Below are 21,176 nucleotides of genomic sequence, written 5' to 3' on the forward strand. Positions count from 1 at the left end.
AATGAGGACTGTATGTTCTAGCTTTCCTTGCAACTGAGTGTGACCATGTGACTTAAGTCTGGTAAATAAAATGTGACTGCAAGTGATAGGTGTACTTCCTTTTTTTTTTTTAAATCAATTATCTAAAAATGTAATTTACATACATGTTGACCTGGATTAAAAACAAAAAAGTTAGTTTCCATAAATAGCAGACTTTAGTGCTGTATGCCCCAATGCCTAAAAATAAAACCAGGAAGTTTTTACTAAAAGCTCAAGGATAAAAATGAACACTGGCTGGCTATTGAAGTCCACATCTGACAATAATTACTGACAGTTTAAAAATGCATATCCAAAATACGATCTCAAGAGGACCAGTTGAATTTGTCCGACAGAGCAGTGCAAAATGTTGAGGCATCATTTCTTTGGGTTATGATGGGTTATTCTCAAAGTTTATTTATTTAGAAGGGGAAAGTGATTATAGAAAAATACTTGAAATAATTTGTCAATGAAATTGCAGATTCTAACAATAATCCACATCTTAGATTTTTAAGCGTGTAGTTTCATAGTTTAAACAAATTCTGTCAAAGAGCTATTCAATATACTTTAACTTTCCATGAAAACCAAATAAAAAATCACAGCTGAATGATTTACTTCTACGCTTTTATCTGATTGTGTACATATGATGTACTACACATCCAAGTACAAGAGGCAGTTATCTTCTCTGAGAGGCACAAGATTTGTCTTTCATGAATGCCCTCTAATAGTGAAACCAGCAATTTTTATATATGCATTCATGTGCATATATATGTACTTCAAAAAGCAAAGCGTCATCTCTTCGTCCATTGTTAACTCAGTGGTAAGAATGGGGGCCACCAGGCATCAGTGGAGCACCAGAAGGTCCTGAAGGCACTTGGAAAGGATTACTGGGAGTAGGATAGCATCCTGGTGTGGGATACTATTCTGTAGGGGCAGGATATGGTACTGGTGGTCCCCAGGCTCCTGATGGAACGGTGCCCCATGGAACAGGTTATGCTGCCCCAGGGACTTGGGGAGGAGGAGGAGCGGGATATGGCCCTGGAGATGGATATGGCATATTAGGGGTAGAATACTGCCCTCCCATTCCTGGCGCCCAAGGTCCAGAAGACATGGATCCCCATGGACATAAAGGACCAGCTGCATCTGGATCTGTGGGTGCACCACATGGTCTGGGTAGCTCTGGAAAGGACATATTTGGTGTAGGATATGGCCCCAGAGCCTGGCACAGTTGGGGCTGGATAAGGACCACCAGGTTGGGGGGATGACGGTCTAGAAGGAGGAAAGGGTGCTGGTGGTCCTGGACGTGGTCTGGTGGGAGGCACGGAGGGATACATTCCTGTTGATGCTGGTCCAAAAGGCACAGTGGAGGGTGTTGCACTTGGTGGGAGTCCAGATGGCACCGAAGGTGGAGCACTCAGATTATTCCAAGGGTTGGAGCCTGGTCAGCCTTGAGGAGGTTGGCCAGGTTTTGTATTGCTCACAGCAGAGGTTTTGGCAGGGGAGTGCTCAGGTAGTGCATCTGCCAAAGAAAATTCATCAGACATTCTCCCGGCAATATCCGAGACCACAGTAGGGTCTAGAAGGGGCGATGGGTCCGAGGGACTGGGCCCTGAAGAAGTGGGCGCAGCCTGACTGACTGCAGCCAGAGCAGTGGCTGCAACACCAGCAGCACGTGGCTCCTCTTCGATAGGTGTACTTTCAACTCATGTTCCCAAAGGTATGTCCTTTTCTTCTCCTCTTCCTTTAGACTGCTGCTTGAAATATATATGATCATGACTGTGGGCCATTTTGAACTATTATATGAAAACAACACTCTATAAATGGCAAAGTGACAAGAACATACTCTCGTCCTGGGATTACTAAATTGAGAAAGCAACTACACGATTTCAGGATTACCCATCACTAACCTATTATATGAGAAGAAAACTCTATTAAGTTGTTGGTTTGGGGTCTCATTAAATACAGTCTTACCAATATCCTAACTTATCTCTTGGAGGAATGATAGGAAGGCAACAGTTGGCAAGGAATGATTCTTCCCTTTTCATACAATGCTTTAAGGATAAATGGAGAAAAGAAAATTGGAAGTAATTAGCTTCAAAACTAATGACTTTTATCTAGCCTTTAATATCTGAAACTAGACTTGACTTTCTTATACAAGCAAATAATCCAATTACTTCCAATTTTCTTTTCTCCAAGTCCCATGCACACACACTAACACATATTCATGGGCATACCCACATTTATCATGGGGTATCACCTGGCATTTAGGGAACCAATTGGACACCAAGTTAAATTTGCCAGTGACAACTGTGACTTGTAGTTTTTATTTCATATGTTTATATTGACTGAGAATGGTGTTGCTTTTTACAACCTAATCTATGACTGCATTCTTGAAATTGGATTTTGTCTGAATTTTGTAATATTTTATAAAAATTTAATATCTCACTACCTTATCGGAAGTAGTTTAAAATATTTTTGCAATGAACAATTCATAATTTCAAGGACACCAAAAGAAACATGGCTTTCATAGTGCATATTCACTTCAAAATTTGTAAAGTTATACATTCTTCAACACATTAAATGTTTCCTGTATGTATTTTCAAACATCCCCTACTTCTTCCCTCCTGTCTCCCAGGAAAACTTCTCTCTACCAAGGTTAATAGCTTCACCCACAGCCTTGAGTATATCCTTGTGTGCCTTTACCTTATTATTTCCTTACTTGACTCACTTCTTACAGGTTCTTTCCTTCTATTTATATCTGTTTTTCTTTCTATCCTAAAAACATCAGGCAGATAACAAGATTTTTTCTGGACCTTGATATTTCCTCCATGTATTGCCCTGCTTTTTTCATTCATTTATTAGACAAAAACAATTATCATCACTGTTTTCACTTTCTCACTTCTCATTTACTCTCTTACACTTGACATCTAATTCCATCCCTACCATGTTACTAAATTGCTTCAAATCATCAATCACTTATATTTCCAAAGACATTTACTCAATCTTCACCCTCCTTAACTTTGAAGCAGTAATTACCTGGGTGACTTGAAGAAAAATTTTTAAATATACTCTGTTTATCTCATAACTCTTTAGCCACTCTTTCTTTTTCTCCTTCATTGGCTCTCTTTCTTCCTCTCAGTACTAATTTTCCTGGATATGTACTGTTTTTTACCCTTTTATGGTAATATTTTTTAAAAAGTTCTTCTGAGGAACTACTCTTTCCTCCCTTTTATTCTGGCACTATTTGATTTACTATATCTTCATTTTTTTGTTTTCCTTTTTTAAAATTTTGATTATCATTATTTTAAATTTTTTTCTTTTCATAGGTTATTGGGGCACAGGTGGTGTTTGGTTACATGAGTAAGTTCTTTACTGGTGATGTGTGAGATTTTGGTGCACCCATCACCTGAGCAGTATATACCCCACCCAATTAGTAGTCTTTTATTCCTCACCCACTTCCCACCCTTTCCCCGAGTCCCCAAAGTCCACTGTGTCATTCTTATGCCTTTACATCCTAATAGCTTACCTCCTACTTACGAGTTGTGAACATATGATGTTTGGTTTTCCATTCTTGAGTGACTTCACTTAGAATAATAGTCTTCAATTTCATCCAGGTTGCTGTGAATGTCATTAATTCATTCCTTTATATGGCTGAGCAGTATCCCATCATATATATATACACCACAGTTTCATTTTTTTGTTTTTCAAATCTCCTGTCTTACCATCTAGTCTACTGAATTCCTTCTTTTTTTTTCTCTTTTATGTGACCTCACTTCTTGAATCCTCCATGCTCTTCTCCAATGTATACTGCTTGCTCTCTAGACCTGCTGCACAGCCATCTTGCAGAGATTTGTCCTTACCTTTCTCTAGCATCAGCATAAATTTTTGTCCTTATTTTGTTGGATTATATGGCCTAGTGAATTTCCAAAAGATCACCCAGGAGAAAAATATTCTACATCCTTGTTAGTCTGAAAATATCTTCATTTTACTCTCACAGTTAACTGATAATTTGAATGAGTATAGACTTGTAGACTGCAAAACATCTACAATTACAATTTTGAAATATTCTGTCATTATCTTCAGATATGCAGTGATGCTGATAGCACCTGTCCCTATTCCTTTGTTGATAATATGTCTTTTGTGTTTAGGAACTTTGGGGAATTCTTCCTCATAATTTTTATCTGTGGTATTACATGATAATGTTTCCAGGCATGAGTCTTTTTAAATCTATTTTTCAATACCCCAAGTCTACTCAAATCTGAAAAGTTTTCTTCTTTGCTCTAAAAAAATCTTATACTTTTCTCACTCCCTCTGCCTTTTTTTTTTTTTTTTTTTTTTTTTTAAATCTTTCTCATCTACTGGTTGAATGTTAAGCCTATTGGATTGGCTCTCCATGACATTCTTGTTTTCTTTCTTATTTTCTCTCTGCTATGTATACTATATTCTTACAAGACTTCTTTGATTTAATCTCCAGTACTTCTCTTGAGTTTTTAAGTTAACATATTTTTAATGTCTGGTAGCTCTTTTTGCTCTATCGTTGCTCCTTTTTCAGAGTATCTTGTTCATATCTTGTAGCTATAATATGTTCTGAATTCCATATTAATTGGGGTGCTCCTTTAAAATCTTTTATTTATGCTTCCTTGCCTTCTTTAGAGTTAGTTTTTCTATGTTTTTCTTTGCATTTTTCTCTCATGATGCTCATTTTCCTTATTTGCCTGTTAATTCTTCATTGTTCATATATATGTGTGTATACATATATAATTGGTAGTTGATACAGTTTTCCTTTTCCTTTTGTAGGTAAGAGGTCTGACAGTTCTCTCTCTCTCTTGTGTAGGAATTGTGAATATGTGGCTGGGTTAGGTAGGACAGGGCCAGGAATGCCAAATATGAAGTTTCACTTTAGATGAGTAAGCAATTAGCTTGTTCTCAGGATGCTGGCCCTGAATGCTAGAATGAGAATGTTTTTCCTCTGCGTCATCAACCTAAAAGTTTTCACTTTTCTGTACTATTTATTCAATTAATTTGGAGAAGATTTGGGGGGTCATTTTTGGTCTTTGTTTTTATCTGGATGCAGATATTAGTATCTTTTGCTTCCTCTCAGTGTATATGGATGAGAAAGGGAAATGTGTGTGGTGATAGATTCAATTGTGCCATATTTTATCCCCATTTTCAGCCCTTATTCTTACTTCTGTCCTATCCTGTGTAGCTTCTCCACTATATTTTTTAGGCTATGGTTTTGGTCAAATCACTACTATTTGCTTTGTATCCCAAGATATTTTTGAAATTTCATTTGCTTTTCTTGACATCATCTACTTTTTTCTACTCACATAAGTGCATGCATACAGGCACACATCGTCTTTACTCCTTTACTTATTCTTCATTTTTTCTGTTTCTTCATTTTTATTTCTGAACTGTGTAGGAAAGGATAGTAGGCAAATGATATGCTGAGTTCACCATCTTGAACAGTAATTCAAGAAAATCGTTTATATATTGTAAGCATATATTTTGAAACCTGGGTAAAACATAGTGCAGGATTCTCCAAAGCTGATTGTCCCTTTGCCACATGACCACCTCTACAACATTCTTATTCAAAGGGAAATGAAATTACTTTGGGAGAAGCTCACATTTTTTGAGTTGTTTGGTACTTTAAAAAAATCACCTCATTAGTTAAGAAAGAGGGAAGAAATGGTGGTTGAGGAAGCAAACAACAGTGTCTGCCATGGTAGTAATCTAACTTTTTTCTTTTCTAATATCACTTATTTAAAAGAGTAGGAAAACATTTTAGAATTGAGTCTTTTATTAATCAGCATTCCCCAAAGGTTAAGCATCAGCTTCAGAGAAGGAACTGCACTGGAGTGCAGTAAAGATGGAATATTAAGACTCGGTGTTGCAGGATGAGGTGGGGTGAAAAAGGGTAGGGAAGAACTGACTGACAATAGATACAACAAGAAAGGCCTAGAAGCTGAGGCTACGGCACACTGGTGAGCTAGGCAGACCTAGTGGACACACATCCTGAAGGAGGTACCCAGAGACTGATGGGCTGGAAATGGTTCTGAAACTTGGCAGCCCATCCCCTCAACCCACGAAGTGACAAGTCTGAGAATGAAAGGCTAACATACTAAAGATAATGAAACATAGAAATGAAAAAAGTCAAAAGCGTGAATAATTTTGTTGAGCTACAAAAAATAGCTTGGAAACACTTCCACCTTGAAATTTTCTGTTCTTGAGACAATTTTGAGATAACTAAAGGCACTCTTTGCAGAATGATCATGTTACACATATACATAAAACACACACAAACTTATATAATTTTACCTAAATGTGTTCATATTATGTATAGATTGTGTTGCAAGCTATTTCATTCAACTGTACATCTTAGACATATTACCATATCAAGCAATACAGATTCACATTATGCTTTTTTAATGCCTTGAAATTTAGAGATGTATTACAATTTAATTTAAATCAATCCAATATTGAGCCTTTTTTTGGTATGATACTTTTTTTTTTTTTTTTTTTAAGACAGTGTTTCACTCTGTTACCTAGGCTACAGTACAGGGGTGTGATCATGGCTCACTATAGCCTCGACCTCCCAGCTCAAGTGATCCTCCTGCCTTAGCCTCCTGAGCAGCTGGGACTACAGGTGCATGCCACCACACCCAGCTAGTTTTCATATATATATATATATATATATATATATATATATATATATATATATATACATATGTGTGTGTGTATATATATATATATAATTTTTTTTTTTTTTTTTTGTAGAGAAAGGGTTTTGTCATGTTGCACAGGCTAGTCTCAAACTCCTGGGCTCAAGCAATTCACCTGCTTCAGTCTCCCAAAGTGCTGGGATTACAGCTGTGAGCCACCACACCCAGCCATATGATACATTTATAAATGAAATGTGGAGTTTTGTTTCGTTTTTCAATTAGAGATGGGGTCTTGCTCTGTTGCCCAGGCTTGAGCTAAATGGCATGATCATAGCTCACTGTAGCCTCAAACTCCTGGCCTCAAGAGAGCCTCCCAATTCAGTCTCCTTAGTAACTAAGACTACAGGTGTGTACCATCAAGTCTGGCTATTTTTTTTTTTCTATTTTTTGTAGAGATGGGGGTCTTCCTACGTTGCCCAGGCTGCTTTTGAACTTCTGGCTTTAAGTGATCCTCCTGCCTCAGCTTCCCAAAGCACTGGGATTACAGGTGTGAGCCAGCGCGCCTAGCCCACTGCAATGAGTTTTAATTGGTTTCCCAGCCATGCACTACTTTCAACCCACCCTACCCAATATTGCCAAAATAATCTCCCAATTCCATTTTGTGACCGCCAAACACTGCCTGCCTATTATACTCAATTCTTTAAATTTAAAATTGTGTCTCCTTATAGTTTGTTTACATTTTAGCTTTGTCACTAGCTTCTATTAACAATGTTCCATTACAGATAAATAGGTTACTCATTATCTAGAATGCAGTTATAGTCTTGTTTCTTGGCTTTGCTCATGGCATACTTTCTGGACAGTCTCTTTGTCATCAGGGCCCATTCTCCTTAGGCTGTCTTTCCACTAACATTTGGGGAAGCTGAGCTTGATGGCATGTACCTGTAGTCCTAGCTGCCTGGGAGGGTGAAGCAGAAGAATCATTGAGCCCAGGAGTTCAGGGCTGTTGTGCACAATGATCGTGCTTGTGAATAGCCAGTGCACTTCATCTCTTGAAAAAAAAAAAACTGAGGAAACCCCGGGGACTATAAAGAGGACAAAAATAGTTCTTAAGAGTTCAGTGAAGTAAGGCCATGCCTCAGTGTCCACAGGGAATTGGTTCCAGGACACTCCCACATACCAAAACCCCAGGATGCTCAAGTCCTTATACAAAATGGCATAGTATTTACATATAACCCATGCACATTGTCCCATATACTTTAAACCATGTCTAGGTTACTTATAATATCTAATATAATGGGAAGTGCTATGTAAACAGTTGTTATACCCATATTGTTTAGGAAATAATGACAAGAAAAAAAGAGTCTATGCATGTTCAGTGCAGACATAACCATTCTTCTTCTTTTTTATTTTCTAATTGTTTTTGTTCCAAAGTTGGTTGAGACATATACAGAAGTCATGGATACAGAGGGCTAACTGAATTTCCTTCCAGGCTAGGACTATTTAATAGAAATATGATGCAAGCCCACCTATGTAATTTAAAATTTTCTAGAAGTCACATAAAAAGTAAAAATAAAGTTGAAATTAATTTTAACATATTTTATTTGATCCATTATATATAATTTCAACACGTAATTGACGTAAGAATTACAATATTTTACATTTCTTTTCTAAGTCTTTGAAATCTGGTGTACATTTTGAACTCATTGCATGTCTCAATTTGGACAAGCCACATTTCAAATGTCAACAGACATATTTAGCTGGTGGCTACCCTAATGGATAGCGCAGTTCTAGGTAGTGTATTTTCGATTCTTCTCTTCTCCCTTAAGCCTCTGGAACTGTGATGAGAATAATCTGCCATGTGAATTCCTAGCACTTATCAGCACCTCTCATTATCAAGTGGCCTCCTTGCATTATTTATTTTTGTGATGCGTTTGTCTTCTCTCATGAACTAACTTGTAAATTCTATGAAGTCCAGGACCAAAGACACATGCAATCTCAAGATTGGAAATACCTTTAACAAAGCCATCAACAAATTCTTCTGTTGATGTGTGGCTCCCCTGTACCAAGTCCCTATTAAGTGAGCTTCAGAATCTCCCTGAAGCAAAATTCTGTTGTTGAAGTATTCACACATGCTAAGGTAGGAAATTCTTTTTGGGTCGTGCTACAAGGGCATCTTCTTTTCAGGATCTTAAATCTGTTCCCTGAAGTTTGCATCACATGAAACAAATCAACTTCACATGACAGGTCACTTCATATTTGGAGAGAGTCCAGTAGTTTTCACTCTTCTAACTGAGTCCTGGAAGGTTTAATCAATACTTCTTCACTTGCCCTGTTTTTGAGTTCTCTTCATCATTTTGCTCTTCCCTGATAGAATGCCATCTTGATTGAGGTCTTCTTCAAATGCTGAACACAGCACTTCAGAGGTGGTCTGACCATTAAAGAGAATAACTGGATCACTATTGGCTGCCTCTACAAAACAGTTCTACCAGGCATCGGGGCACATTACCTTATGAGGAAGCGGGAATGGCAGAGGAGAGCCACAAGAAACACATTCACTCATACTATCGTTGCATTGTTGGCTTTTAGTCTAGAACTCTTTGCAGATAAACCACATAGTTCTTTAGGTTAGTTTTTCTTCGTATCTTCCTATCTTTTCAATCGAGTTAGGGAATCTTCGGGCTTTCTGTTTTTGGAGGAGGTCTTCTGACCCAAGGACCGACTTGCAGAGATCACTTTGAGGGAACTAAGCTGAGAATCCAGAAAGCTTATGGAAAACAGGCCTTGACACCAGAGAACCATGTATACTTCCAGTAGCCAGAGAGCTTCGGCTGAAGACGACGATAGCAACTACCTGTTTCTTCATTCAAATTGCTCTCTTTTCCTTTACCTTTAATAGGAATTATTTCCTCCACATATTTACCTTATGGAGAAGGGCGGCAGCCTGAAGTAAATGCAGGGGAAAAACTCACAGAGAGGTCGAGATGGCAGGCCTGGCCCGGCGCGAGCAACCAGGGTAAAGCACACCGTTCAGGGCCGCTCCCGCCTGGGCCTGGCGACTCATCCTCGCCGCCGCCGGGACCTTCCGCATCTGCTCCTCCGAGCCCAGCCGACTAGAGGCTGGAGGCGGGAGGCGGGGCGACGCGCGCACGCGGGCGGGGCGGAGGGCCCGGAGTCGACGAGTCGACGTGCCGACGTTGGCGCTGCAGCGGGGCGGTGACGTGTAGGCCGGCGCGCGCTCCACTCTGTCCCTCCTCGCCGGGTCCGTGGGTCTGTCTGTCTGGCTGATGATCCTCGCACGCAGTTCCCTGTGACTGGGCGCGACCCCGGCAAGCGCGGCGTGGAGGGCTGACAGGGCGCGGCGGTACAGCTGCCCGCCCGCATCTTTGGCCCTGCCCTCAGCACCTCACCCGGCGTGGGAAGTTAAAGTAAAACCGAAAGGGAAGGAGGCGCGGTGGCAGGAGCTGACAGAGTGAAGGGAAACGCGTGAGCCGGGCCGAGAGGTGAGGAGGTGGAGGTGGGAGGACGAGAAGGGTCGCCGCGGCCAGGGGAGCTGACTGGAGGCGGGGACGGCGGGGCTGGCTACGCGACCCGCCGAGAGATTCTCTTCCTACCTCCGGGGCAAGTCCAGACCTGTCATCCTTTTCGGTGGTTTGAGGTCGAGTCCGGGGTCTCGCAACAATACCGCCCATTCCTAGAGTTTGTAGGTGGGATAGGGGATAGAAAACTTAACCTAAGCCACGTATTGTCTAGGTATTAAGCCACAACGTGACCAGATGAGGTGTTTTTTCCTGTCCCATGCATGGGTAATTTGTTTTCTTTCTTTTTTTCTGTTACAAAGCCTTGGTAACTAAGTTTTTTTTTCACGTAGATTTTGAGAAAGAAATCTTCCTCGTATTTTTCCTCCAACACACTGAAAAGTAAATAGGTAGCTGACCGTGGTGGATTGTGGGTGAATTTCGCAATCAAGGAGCCTAGAATGTCATTTTGAAATAAATAAATGTGTATGTGGGTGCTAGGGAGGTTTTGTGAGTAATGGGCAGTTATTTCAAATAGGTTTCTTATCATAAATTATCCGTGGAATGCAGTGTGCTAATGGTATTTGCTATTCTTTGGTTTAAAAGAAGCATAATTCTAGGGTTTGGTAAAAGTTAGATGTGTTGTCACTTGTGCATTCAAACTCATAGTTACGTTTTCTTTCTTTCCCTAAGTTAGGTTAGACTGATAGCCATTTTCTCCTCACCAGATTTTATGTTTCATAGATTGAAATCCTTTTTCTGATTCTCAGAGTTCTCAAAAGTTGAGAATTCAGCTTTTGGTTTTACCATGGATCGTGCTCCAGTTTTTGTCGTCTCTTTTGTTTAATGGTGGTTATAACAGTTTTGCATGAGAAAAATGATCCTTAAAGATGCTGTTAAGCTTAGGCTAAATAATCTTACTTATATGAGTAAATTAATTTTTCATGGGTTCAGCTTTCTTGATCCCTCCTTAACAGTTTTTTGTCATTCATTCATTCATTCAAGTCTTCCTATGTGTCAAACGCTGGGCCAGACCTAGGAGAGCAAGAGAGAGACAATCTCTGTGCTCATGAACTTTCTATAATCCAGCAGCCTCCTTAAAGAGAGAATCTTGACTAGGGTTCTTTCTCATACCATGGATGTGTAGTTGACCAAACCAAAGCTTTTAAAAGAAAAAGTTATTGTCAATGTATATATATAACTGGCATTGAAAGAGGAGCAGATGATCTTGCTTTAACAGCATGATTTGATATTGCCTTTGATCAAAAAGATAGTATATGTACCAGTGGTTTGCCAGTTCAGAAGAGTAAGTTTTTCTTTTGCACAGCTGGTTTAAATATAAAGTTAACAGTTCTACCTCAGTTTCTACCTCAAAATAAATAAATAAAAAGCTTTTTCTTTTGAGATAGAAATCAGTTGCTTTCCAGTCTTCACATTGGTCTGATTGATCTCCTGTGTATCTCTGGAACGCCTGGGCTCAAGCAATCTCCCTGTATCGGCCTCCCAAAGTGCTGGGATTACAGGCCCCATTTTGCCTTTTTGTGTGCTAATAAATAGACTAAGAATTTTGTCTTTGCTAGCTGGCTGCCCCTAGTAGCTTCAGGATGGGAGCTGGTTACCAGAAAGATCAAGGAATTATTAGAAGGTTGGGACTTTCATCCCTACCCCCTAACTGCTTAGGGAGGTGAGAGAGGGGCTGAAGATTAAGTTGATCACCAGTGGCCAAAGGGTTTAATCAATTATGCCTATGTAGTGAAGCCTCCATAAAAACTCAAAATGACAGGGTTCAGAGAGCTTCTGAAAGCTGAACATGTGGAGAGTCCTTGAGGTGGTATGCCTAGGAAGTACTTGGAAGTTCTGCATGGAAATTCCCTTCCCTTATAAATTACCCTATCCTATGTATCTCTTCATCTGTATCCTTTGTAATATCCTTTATAATAAGTTGGTAAACGTGTTTCCCTGAGTTCTGTGAACCACTCTAGCAAATTAACCGAACCCAAGGAGAGGGTCATGTAATCCCCAATTTATAGCTGGCCAGTCAGAAGTACAGATAAAAAAGTCTGGAACTTGTAATTGGCATCAGAAGTGGTGGGCAGTCTTGTGGGACTGGGCCTTCATTCTGTGGGATATGACAGTATCTCTAGATAGTGTCAGAAATGAATTAGAGAACACCTATCTAATGTCTGCTGCAGAAATGATTGCTTGCTTGGTGCGTAGGGAGAAACTCATACACATTTTGCCACAGACATCTTCTGTGTTGATAATTGTGGTGTGAGAGCAGAGGAAAAACAATTTGAGTTTTTTCCACTCTCACAAGAGGGCAGGTGTAAATTCCTTGAGTCTGCCTTCCAGAGGCTTATGGATTAGGGTGGAATGAGAATTTGTCTTTCAGACATAATCTGTGCTAGGCCCTTTTCCACTGGACCTTTTCTTTTGTGCGAAGAGTTGTAATATATACTGCCTAATATGTGCTGGGTCTGTTCCATGTTTTCTTGAGAGTAATGGGTGTGCTTGTTTCATCTTTGTGGGATGTTCTGGAATTTTTGACTATGCTTGCCTTATCTGGTGCTAAAATATTTTTTTGTTTTCCCAGGGACATTTAAAGGAAAAGCCTTCCTTATCCTGTGCTAAAAGTAAAATTAACACAACTTTGGGGGGAATATTCTGAATATAAAGGCTAATCTGCTTTATAGTTATAAGCCTGTCCAGGATTTTTTTTCCCCCACCTTTGGGTGGGAAACCTAGTTAGAGGATAAGTTAGAGAATAAGAGCCCCATTTTGTTTTAAATTTTGTTTTTAACTATTTTATATTTTGTATTGTGTGAAAAGTGTTTATGTATTTTATTATTTTGGTCATGCTTTCTCTATTCTACGTGCTTCAGATGTGTTTCCTAACTTGATTGGGAACTATTCAAGAGCAATTGCTTCTTGCTTAAGAATGAGTTAGCATCTAAAGTGAACTTGTTAGGTGGAAACTGTGAATAGCGAAGATTACCTTTGAGAATCCCTTAAGAGGACATCAGGTTGGCATAACATGCTGTCTCTCAGCACGTCCTACACAGCTGTGTTTTTCATACTGACTTGGAATGTATCACAGTTTCTTTAGATGAACTCCCAGTGAAAAAGTTGGTCTGTGTTTGGTCACCACCTTGTATGTTTTTTAAAAAAAGAGAAAAAGTATTAAAAACTAGAGTCATGCAATGCAGCAAGATGCTCACATTTTGAGATGCATGTGGTGATTAAAACAGACTGAAAGAGCAAGATTCTTGTTGCCCATCCGCCGTTCACTCTAGAGCAGGTATTCAATACCTGAAATGTAAGCAGAATCTCTAGTAATTATTGTTTTTGTCTGACTCTACCTTCCTTTTCTTGGCCTACAGTGTTTGGTAGATTAAAGAAAGTAAAATGTGCTTAGACTCTGCTGTATGAACCAATTGATGGTAATAAGGTTTAATACAAGTAAGAGATAAAAGGTTAAAATTATCTTTAGGATTTACCATGAAAAATCAACCCCTTTTGAAACGGCATAATGGAGGATTGTATATATGTGTCGATGGTGGCTATTTTCTGAGTTCTGATCTTGCTAATATTAACAATATCACAACTTAATTTTTTAAAAATATAAATATTCTTATTCACTGTTTATTTAATCTTTATTCACTGTTCATTTTTTCAAGGTGTTGGTTTGTGGGTACAAGATTGTATTTTAAGTATTGAAATCTTAAATTCTAATTTTACTCCATTTATAACCTGCTCCTTCATGTCAGTGGTTTTATCCCTTAATCTGCACTGTATCACTTTGACTATTTTTGTCCCTTTAATAATTCCCTAGTATCCATAATTGTCAGTAACTAATTGTTGACTGAACTTATTAGGAAATATAGTTTGACTGTTTTGGAGATTTTCTCATTTGTTTATAATGAAAAAATACAGTAACTGTATTTTCCTAAAGTTGCTATCAAGCAATTAGACCATTTAGAGTTAAGAAACACAGGTTTGGTTTAAGAAGAATAAATGTTACAATTTTTATATGTAGTACTTCAGAATAGTGTGTATTGGGATTCTAGCTCACTAATTATTGGTTAATATCATCTCCCAAAAGGAAATATGCTACCATTAGATTAGTTTTCTCCTTATTTGGAATGTAAAAAAGGGCAGTTACATTTTCAAGACTTTCTTTTTATCTGTACTTTCGTTTAATTAACAATTTAAAGATTTGTTCAGATAGCCACAGCCAGTACTTCTAACTAACAAAAATAGGCTTTTAGGGTTTCAATCCTTTAGAAATTATATTTGTTATGGGGCATTAAGTATTTATTATTAACAGAATTTTTCATTTATGTATTTATCATTTAGTGGACCATATTAAATGTGGAGTAAAAATTAGTAAGGTAAACATTGATATGCAGGCCAGTTTTTCTTAATACTTATTCACTGTGATCTTACCAGAAATTTTAACTATGAATGGTATGATTTGTCTTTAAGACCTCCTAGTTGAACATCTTTTCCTTTCATCTAGGCCTAAAGTTAAGCACTTAACAACCCTCATCATTTAGGCTTCATTGTCCCACAACCCCTGTGTTATAAAACCTTAACCCTGGTTCACACCAACCTTTGTTCCTATGCCAGATTATTGCCACCTTTTGTTTGCAGTATGAGCTGAACATTCATTGCTACCTGAAAAATATTTCTTCTGTTATTGTGGGTGGTAAGTTCAGACTTTTGCCTCTGTAATAGAAAAAATCCCATCTCATCACCTGTTTGAACAGTCTCAGCATATCTCAAATAAAATAGGAGTCATTTTGGTGGAACTCCCTTTTACCCTGTTTTTCTCTCCTCCTTCACCCTCTGCTTAACCATGTTATAACTATATTCACTTCCACTCATCTTTCCTTCCATACTTATCTATCCAAGTCTCTCTAGACCTGTGCTTCTGTTGTCATTCTCGCCTGTATTCTCAGAGACCCTAACTCCATCAGTCATGGTCTTTCTCCTGATTGCTGAACTTTTCCTTCTGTCTTTGTTCTCCCCTGATTATGACAGAATCATGATCAACTCTATCCTGTATTTTCAGAAACTCTTAAACCACACTATTTCAGTATTTCTTACTTTTTCTCCTTTTCTTTCTTAATTTCTTGAAAGAATAGCATATACCAATTTGTAGATTTTTTTTTCTTTTTTTTTCTCCCCCATTTTCTCCCTTTGCATTTATCCTTTAATTCACTGAGATTTACCTTCTACCATTTTTGGAAACTAGGTGTGCTAGTCATCTGGGACCTCAGAGTTGCTGAGTACAGTGGACTGTATCATGTCATTTGAAACTTTCTTTTCTCTTGTCATATCACTCTTTCCATATGACTACCAATTTGTGGATCACTTTCTTAGAACTCTGTTCTTAATTCTCTACTGTCTACTTCCAAGAGGCCTTTAGGAGTAGAGTGCATTAATGGGCATTCATGCAGCTTTTGAAATGGAGTATAAAATGTTGTTTATATGTATGTATGTCTGTTTTCTTAGGAAGAGGGTCCATGGGCTTATGTATATTTGACTTAAACGAATATTATGTTCATCCATGGTTTTAACTGTGATGAAGTGATAACATGAAATTCTGGATTTCCAGCCCAGACCTCTGATACGAAATCCAAAACCATATATCCCACTTGATAGCCCATAATTAAAGTTTTCCAAAACAGAATTATCATTCCTCTTCCTGATGCCCTCTATACATAATAGAGTCCTCCACTCTTCAGCATTTCCTAAGCCAGAAATTTGAGTGTCCTGCTGCTTTCTCCTTCTTTAAATCCTATTCCACATTGATTCTGTCTTCCAAGTATACTGATCTCCTAAATCCATCCTTTTATGCATTTCCCTGGCTTAATTCTATCCTCTTTATCTTTCACTTGGTTTATTGAAAACCTTTCCAACTGGTTTGTCTATGTCCTGTTTGACCCCACCTTGACAGTTCACCACATGTAAATCTGAGTAATTTTTCTATAACATGTTAATATTTTTTCAGTGATTCTGATTATCAGAATGAAAAGTGCTTAATTTGAGACATGTTGTTTGGTCTCTGCTTACATCTTTAGGTCTTATTTCATCAGTTTCCAAATGCACATTCTGTAGGGGTTTTAAAAGTAATTGAGTCTGTTATTTTGGCTTTCCCCCTCATAGTTTACCCCTTGTAATAACCTTGTCTAGGTCCTTTAAGTCTCAGCTCAAGCTCAGCTTCCTTCCTTTATATCTAGTGCCCTCCTACCCCTTTAGATGCTCCTTCCCTGTCTTCCTACAGTTATAGCTGCATAATTATTGCAACTATTTTTCTTTCTTCCTAACCATACTGTAAACTCATCATTGAGGGCAAGTGCAATCATATCAAAATGTTTTTCTTTTTTTAATCTCTAGAGCCTCATAAAATATCTAATATATGGTGGGTGATCTATACATATTTGCTGAGTAAATGAATAACATAAGATTTAAAATTTGTTTTCTGAATTTGACCTTTATACATTTCAAATACAACTTACAGGGAATCTTTTTCCTGGTACAAAATACAATGTGTTTTGAGGAACTGTAAACTTTATTAACATCCAGTGCCTAGCCCAGATCCTAGTAGATAGGAGAAACTCAAATATTTGTGTATGAATGGTTTATAGGTAACAATGAGCTAATGAACTGTTACATTTTTAGTGTTGGTCATTCAACCTCGGGAAGAAAACACATCAAATAAAAATAGCAAATCTGGTAATGTGCTTTGCTTCATTCCCTTGACAAGCATAATTCATGCTGATTATTTTGAGAAGATCTCCGGGAGCTTTATTTGATGTGTTTCCAGGATTTGTTTCAAGATTTAGAGCTCTTTTTAGCAGTTTTTGTAGTGCTGGCTTGGTAGTGGCAAGTTCTCAGCATTTGTTTGCTTGAAAAAGACTGTACCTTCCCTTCGTTTACGAAGCTTAGTTTTGCTGGATACAAAATTCTTGGCTGATAATTGTTTTGTTTAAGGAGGCTGAAGATAGGGCTCCAGTCCCTTCTAGCTTGTAGGGTTTCCGCTGAGAAATCTGCCGTTAATGTGATAGGTTTTCCTTTATAGGTTACCTGGTGCTTTTGCCTCACAGCTCATAAGATTCTTTCCTTCATCTTAACTTTAGATAACCTGATGACAGTATGCCTAGGCGATGATCTTTTTTTTTTTTTTTTTTTTTGAGACGGAGTCTCGCTCTGTCACCCAGGCTGGAGTGCAGTGGCCGGATCTCAGCTCACTGCAAGCTCCGCCTCCCGGGTTCACGCCATTCTCCTGCCTCAGCCTCCCAAGTAGCTGGGACTACAGGCGCCCGCCACCTCGCTCGGCTAGTTTTTTGTATTTTTAGTAGAGACAGGGTTTCACCGTATTAACCAGGATGGTCTCGATCTCCTGACCTCGTGATTCACCCGTCTCGGCCTCCCAAAGGGCTGGGATTACAGGCTTGAGCCACCGCGCCCGGCCGGCGATGATCTTTTTGTGATGCATTTCCCAGGTGTTCTTTGAGCTTCTTGTATTTGGATGTCTAGGTCTCTAGCAAGGCTGGGGAAATTTTCTTCGATTATTCCCCCAAATATGTTTTCCAGACTTTTAGATTTCTCTTCTTCCTCAGGAACGCTGATTATTCTTAGGTTTGGTAATTTAATGTAATCCCATACCTCTTGGGGGATTTGTTCATATTTTCTTATTCTTTTTTATTTGCCTTTGTTGGATTGGGTTAATTACAAAACCTTGTCTTTGAGCTCTGAAGATCTGCATGTTCAGTTCTGTTGCTGAGACTTTCCAGAGCATTTTGCATTTCTATAAATGTATCCATTGTTTCCTGAAGCTTTGTTTCTTATTTATGCTGTCTATATCACTGAAGATTTCTCCCTTCATTTCTTGTTTCTTTTTTTTTTTTTTTTTCTATAAATTGGGCTTTGCCTTTCTCTGATGCCTCCTTGATTAGCTTAATAACTCACCTTCTGAATTCTTTTTCAGGTAAATCAGGGATTTCTTCTTGGTTTGGATCCATTGTTGGTGAGCTAGTGTGATTTTTTTTGGGGGGGGGGACTGTTAAAGAACCATGTTTTGTCATATTACCAGTGTTCATTTTCTGGTTCTTCTCATTTGGGTAGGGTCTATCAGAGGGAAGGTATAGGACTCAAGGCTGCTGTTCAGATTATTTTGTCCCACAGGGTGTTCCCTTGATGTAGTATTATCCCCCTTTTCCTAGGGATGTGGCTTCCTGAGAGCCAAGCTGTAATGATTGTTATCTCTCTTCTGGATTTAGCCACTCGGCAGGTCTACCAGGCTTTGGGCTGGTACTGGGGGTTGTCTGCACAGAGTCCTGTGATGTAAACCATCTGTGGGTCTCAGTCATGGATGCCAGCACAGTATTTGGAGTGTATCCTGGGTCCTGCAGGAGCAATCTGCTTTCTTCAGAAGGTCTGTGGGTTCTCTTGGCTTTCCTGATTTATTCCTGCTGTCGCTCTGGAGCAAGAGTTTACGATGCAAGACTCCACACACTGCTCTGTCAAGAGTGGGAGCTGCAGTCTAGTCCTGCCTCCTGTCTGCCATGATCCCCCCTTGGTTTTTCTACTCAGATCTCAGGGAGCTTTAAAGTTTTCAGTTACTGTAGTTGTAACAATGTGACCTCATTACCGAATCCTAATATTAGATCTCTTCTTAGAGGTTGAGTGTATTATCTTGTTAGGATTTGCTAGGTTTGTGAGTTAGAATAAAAATGGAGTCCCGCTTTCTACTTTTTTTAAAAAAGAAAGGCACAGAGGATTCAGGACATTACTGTGATGTATATAAAAATGGTGAAAGTAGTGGTCCCAAGTACCCCATTAATTTGTAATACCATGCCTGAGGCACAGTATTAATACATCATGTTTCTTGTTCTGATGCTACATTTTGAAAGCACTAACTTGTGTGGTAAAAGGTAGGTTCTGAGGCAGAGTATGTTTAGTTTACTATCAGGGCCTTTCTTTAAAGACTTGACTAAATTTAGTCATCTTGAATACATTTTTGCAGTGTCTCAGTGTGGGTAGAAAATTAAAACCCCAATGCTTTGGTATCCATTGTATACCTTACTTCCTCTCTATGGATGACATGTACAACGTACATACATACTCTGTATAATTCTTGGGAGAACTGAGAAAAAGTCAAGTTACTTTCATTAAGAGACTTGTATTCTCTTACAGACCCCAGTTGAGAAAGGCTGGTAGGAACCAGGCTATGCACTGAATTCAGGCCATGGATTTCTGTCACCCAGGCTGAGTGCGGTGGCACGATCATGGCTCACTGCAGCCTTGACCTTCCAGGCTCAAGCAATTCTCCCACCTCAGCCTCCTGAGTAGCTGGGACTACAGGCGCATGTCACTTGCCTGGCTTTTAAAATTTTTTTTGTAGAGTTGGAGGTCTCACTATGTTAACCAGGCTGGTCTCAAACTCCTGGCCTCAAGCGATCCACCCGGCTTGATTTCCTGGCTGGATTTCTTAATAGATGAATTTCTCCCTTGGCCATTATTGGCTTGAGACAAAATTAAATGGTGATTTAAGAATAAAAGACATTGGCTGGGCATGGTGGCTCACACCTGTAATCCTAGCACTTTAGGAGGTCGAGGCGGGTGGATCACGAGGTCAGGAGTTTGAAGCCAGCCTGACCAACATGGAAGCCCCATCTCTGCTAAAAATACCAAAATTAGCCAGGCATGGTGGCGCACGCCTGTAATCCCAGCTACTCGGGAGGCTGAGGCAGGAGAATTGCTTGAATCTGGGAGGTAGAGGTTGCAGTGAGCCGAGATCATGCCACTTTACTCCAGCCTTGGCGACAAAGCGAGACTCCGTCTCAAAAGAAAAAAAAAAAGAAGAAAAGACATCATCTCTAAGACAGTGGTTCTCAACTACGATCCTTGACCTGCTGCATCATCTGCAAACTTGCTGGAAATGTAAATTCTCAAACCTCATCTCAGTGCCATCTGATCTGCTGAATTGGAATATTGGGGTGAAGGGAGTAAGGTGGTAGGGCTCAGCCAGTTTGTTTTTCAAGAAGCCCTCCAGGTAGTTTCACTATATAATAAAATTTGAGAATCTCTGCTCTGTACTGTCCACTGACTCTTGCTTTCATTTTTTTCTTCCACATGCTCCAGGAAGTATGTTATCTAGTGTGAGAAAAATCCAGATGTGATTCCCTGAATCATCTTATTTCCATGCTTTCCTGAATTCACTCCCAACAGGTAGTTGAAATCTGAAGTCAGCTAACTTGGAAGTTTATTTGTAAGTTGGATCATTTGACTTCTCTGTTTAAAATTTTCCAGTGTGATGTAGAGAGTCCAACTGTTTTTTTCCCCAGCTGTCCTCATACCAGTTCTTTACTGATCTGTAGTGCAATCATGTTTGTTTTTAATACCTCATTTTTTTGTTTTTGATTTGTAATCTTAACTATTTTGCTCAAAGAATGTGACCTCTTATCAGGGATCAGTAAACAGATTTGGTCACCCTGAGCCCCAGAATGGGTTTTACACTTCTAAAGTGTCATTTTTTAAAAAAGAAAAGAATATATGGCAGAGACTGCATGTGGCTTGCTAAACCTAATTTTTTTTTTGTTTTTTTTGAGATGGATTCTCACTCTATCACCCTGGCTGGAGTGCACTGGCGCCATCTCGGCTCTCTGCTACCTCTGCCTCCCAGGTTCAAGCAATTCTCATGTGTCAGCCTCCTGAGTAGCTGGGATTACAGGCGCCTGCCACCACACCTGACTAATTTTTGTATTTTTATAGAGATGGGGTTTTGCCATGTTGGCCAGGTTGGTCTTAAACTCTTGACCTCAGCTGATCTGCCCGCCTCGGCCTCCCAAAGTGGGGGGATTAGGCATGAGCCACCACACCTGGCCTAAACCTAAATTTTTTACTACTCTCTTTTTGCATAAAAGTTTACTAACTTCTGACTTATATGACACTTATTCTTTGTAATTTGTTGAGACTT

General features: G+C 39.3%; 1 protein-coding gene and 1 pseudogene across 4 annotated transcripts in view; one reads left to right on the plus strand and one right to left on the minus strand.

Annotated features, from left to right (window-relative positions):
- Positions 1 to 725: 725 nt before the first annotated feature.
- Positions 726 to 1,646, minus strand: LOC100429860 (MAPK-interacting and spindle-stabilizing protein-like pseudogene; annotated as a pseudogene).
- Positions 1,647 to 9,913: 8,267 nt separating this feature from the next.
- The window catches only part of ASCC3 (activating signal cointegrator 1 complex subunit 3), a 372,277-nt gene continuing 361,014 nt past the window's right edge, over positions 9,914 to 21,176 (plus strand). For 2 of the 4 annotated variants that reach the window (XM_078001240.1, XM_078001241.1), the window contains exons 1-2: positions 9,914 to 10,174; positions 20,342 to 20,468. The gene's annotated coding sequence lies outside the window, so the exon portion shown is untranslated. The remainder of the gene's footprint in view (positions 10,175 to 20,341; positions 20,469 to 21,176) is intronic. The other 2 variants (XM_015136988.3, XM_015136994.3) reach the window with 1 other exon arrangement.

Source organism: Macaca mulatta, chromosome 4 (assembly GCF_049350105.2).
Source record: "Macaca mulatta isolate MMU2019108-1 chromosome 4, T2T-MMU8v2.0, whole genome shotgun sequence".
Lineage (NCBI taxonomy): Eukaryota > Metazoa > Chordata > Mammalia > Primates > Cercopithecidae > Macaca > Macaca mulatta.